Source organism: Hesperophylax consimilis, chromosome 19, assembly GCF_061612785.1.
Source record: "Hesperophylax consimilis isolate HC1 chromosome 19, BYU_Hcon_1.0, whole genome shotgun sequence".
Classification (NCBI taxonomy): domain Eukaryota; kingdom Metazoa; phylum Arthropoda; class Insecta; order Trichoptera; family Limnephilidae; genus Hesperophylax; species Hesperophylax consimilis.
This window is the reverse complement of record NC_142854.1, coordinates 9502277-9506375: the sequence shown is the minus strand read 5'-3', so window position 1 is coordinate 9506375 and position 4099 is coordinate 9502277.

The following is a 4099-nucleotide window of genomic DNA, read 5'->3' as shown; positions in this document are numbered from 1 at the left end:
CTCGCTAACACTATACTGGCTTATATTGTATTTTTATCACGAACAACATTAACACGCAATATTTTCGACGGAAATGATAGTATTTCGGCAGAAAATGACAACCCGCGTGTATAAATAAACCACTGTCATTTTGTTTGAATGATTTGAAACTGTCAAAATTCCGTCATCTCTTTCTGTTACACGAGTCATTATGGTAGAGAGCGAGAGATCAAACCAATCCTTCTGTTCTCACCAATGAGATCTGAGCTTTTAGCCATATTATTCGTTTTCTATAAGAATTTTGAGGTGGGCGTGGCGGTTTCAAATGAGTTTCGAGGCCAAAGCTTAGTTAAATGCCCCTGGGGTAGCCCATGGGTACTATGGGTAGCCGCAGCTAGATAGTTGATTTATGGCCGCAGGCCGCAGCCATTACTTCGACTCATAAATATAGGGAGTCGCTATATGCACAGCGACTAATCGACAGTGGGCGCGGCCAACATATCCGAGCATACCCGAAGTGAAGTATAGCGTCGACGGCATTCCATCACCGCGTATGTAACATCACCGCGTAAGTCATCCTGAAATGCCATTCGACAGCGGTCATAAACCTACATCGTTGGGATTTTTATAGGATTTTTTCAATGGAAGGAAATAGTCCTACAACGAAAATAGTATCACCGCGCATCTCATTTGCCTTCCGTTTGGGTAAAATCATCGCCTATCTCAGTCGTTGACCAACCGTCATTGCCGCAACGCGTTATTTCACTGATTACAACAGTTTTTTTTTAAATTTATGTGTTTTCTGTTCATCGGATGTCTTACAAAAGGTATGTATTATGAGACTAAGTAATTATATATTGCAAACATTGTTTTGTGCACACGGTAGACGTTATTATTAATCATTATGAACTTACGCGTTGATACATTTCGCAATGATTTGTTTCATTGTATCGGAAAACGTGAGATACGCGCTGATTCATTCTTTTTTGATTTGTCCTTTTTAATTTTTGTGACTTTACTAATAATTATATACTATACTTTACTATTACTTTACTAATAGTATATAGCGAAACAAATATATTAATTCTTTTTTTTTATTTTTTATTTCAGTAACAAAATGTTCGATTCTAGCGATGATGAGTTATTTGTTGATGCCATGTGCAAAGAACTCGGAATAAATACATTATCTGACAAACAGGGCAGTGGAAAAAAAGTTGGTGAATGTTCTACAAATGAAAATATAGAAAACATTGATATAAATAATTTGGAATTTTCTATCGTTGATTATTCCCAAAATCAGCCACCAACAACAGAAGACAGTGCGGAGTTGATCTCGATGGTATCTCCTGAATACATATGCCAAGATATTCATAGCATTAATAATAATTCAACATATTTTGTTATAGGTAATAAATAATGAAAAGATTATAGTTGATTCATCTTCAATTGAAATGCAGGTGGTGGATTACAGTACTCCTACACCAGGTACTATATTATCTCCCTCGGAAATAATAGCATCCCCATCAAATCGGCCGAGTGATATACACGCGACATACACGCAGATTCATCAAGATTATTAAACAAGAAATTGAGGATGCAAGGGAAAGATTATTTAGGCTACAGAAGAAGTTTACTGCAAGATGGGAAATTCAACATGGTACACGATGTGCCTAAAGAAGCTCGTCAAATGGGTCCAGCTTGCAAATCCAAAATGTGCATTCGATCAAAACTACGAAACTGTCCCAAACTTAACCAAGGTTCTAGAGAATCTAGGTATTTTCCAAATGTTTCAGTCAAAACTAAATTGGGATCAGAGAAAACAATTTGTTGCATCTAATGTAATGAAAAAATAACCCAAACAAAAAAGATCGGAAACAAGTGCTTCTCGTAGACAAGGCACGTTGGTGTATTTTTCGCCCATTGAAAATATTACAGCCCAAGTTTGCAAAATGTCGTTTTTGAATACCCCGGGGATTAAGGAATGGACCGTGAGGTATTGGGCAGAAAAATCAGAATCTGCAATGATTCCGATGTCATCCATGACGAATCAGAACAGGCGACGAACAACAGGAGAAAATTCTAAAAAAAATTTATTACTGAAGTTTTTTCACGATCTTCCAAAAGTCGAATCGCACTATTGTCGTAAATCTACAAAAAAGCTGTACTTAGAACCAATAATCAAAAGCTTGGCTCAACTGTATGATATTTATTTAGATTATTGTAAGGAAAATGTAGGAAGTCCCATGAGTCGCAGAACTTTCGAAAATGTGTTTAAAAAAGAAAACATGAGTATTTTTATGCCCAAAAAAGATCCGGTGTGACACATGTTGTGGTCACGACGTTGGGAATATTAGATTTGCAAGCAGTCAAATTGGCACCAAATTTAAACGCAAGTGCAATTTATTATAAGACGAAATTATGTGTGCATAATTTTACCGTCTTTAATTTGGCAAGTAAGGCTGTAATGACATATTGGTTTGACGAAACCCACGCCGGACTGGAGGCATCTGTATTCACCTCCTGCATTATTGATTACATTGTAGGAGAATTAAACAAAGCCCCTGCTCGTCCAGTTATAATTTATAGCGATGGATGCGGCTTTCAAAATAGGAATGTCATCCTCAGTAATGCTTTGCTTCGTCTCTCCATGAAATTCAACATCATCATTACACAAAAATTCTTAGAGAAGGGACATACCTACATGGAATGTGATTCAGTACATAGTAGAATCGAAAATAAATTGAAAAACAAGAAATATACCTACCAAGTCAGTATGCTCAAGTCACTAAAGAAAACCTCCTAATAAGCCATACGACGTTCAAATACTGACATTCGAATTCTTTTTGAATTATGCACAAAAAAATACTTTTTTATACGATTCAATCAGGCCAGGCAGAATAGTTAGTGATCAAACTGTTAATAACCTACGTGTGTTACAATACTCACCAGATGGGATAATTCGTTTTAAAACAAACTTCCAAGACGATTTTGCCGAATTGCCACGACGACCAAAATTATCGAATAATAAAAATTATAATGATAATATTCCAAAACTTTACAAAGATAGAATTAAAATAAAAGAATCCAAGTGGAAACATTTACAGGAACTGAAATCTGTAATACCGCAAGATTGTCATAGCTATTATGATTCATTACTATATCAATAACTTTATTTTTTATATTTTTAACATTACACGAGGTACCTACAATGTAAGTTTATTTTTTTTAAATAAAACAATTGATGAGCTTAATTTTTACGTTAATGAGTAACTAATAATTTTTTGTATTTTTATGATAAGGTACCTATCTACTATTTTATTTGTCTAAATAATATCATGTAACATAATATTACTTTGTTGTAAAATATTATTATCATTAAAAATAAAAAATAACATTTGTTTCCACGTTCCCGTGTTTTAAAACTATAATGATATTATAAACCTAACTCCCAACAAGAATAAATTTCCGCGTAAGTCTAAAATTTTGCCGTATTTTACTGAACATCACCGCTTAAGTCATTTATTATTTTATTTTCGGTTAAAAACGTATATGTGTTTAAATACATAATTGTAAAGACAATTGAACATGAAAAATAAATGATTTGCCGCGATTTCGATGTAAATATATTAAGAAAAGTGGTTTTATGTCTCTCCTGAAAAGTGGCCAAATATGATTTACGCGGTGATGGATTGCCGTCGACGATAGGTATAAAAGGGACACTTTCTTTTGAATCACAAACCATGTTACACAAACCTAGCGTAGCCGCTAAACTAATTGAAAACTGGGATGTTTTTCTTGCCTTGACGCGAGCAGGCGGTATTAAGGGGACACTTTCTTTTGAATCACAAACCATGTTACACAAACTTAGCGTAGCCGCTAAACTACTTGAAAACTGGGATGTTTTTCTTGCCTTGACGCGAGCAGGCCACCGCGTTTCACTGATTTTGCAACTCGGAACAGCTCGGGTATGCTCGGATATGTTGGCCACGCCCCCTGTCGACTAATCGCTGTGCATATAGCGACTCCCATAATAATATTTCGAAATCATCTTGATTGTGCCATCGCTAACTTTTGACATATTTGATTTGAGTATATTTAATCTAAGCACGCAGCTCCAAGA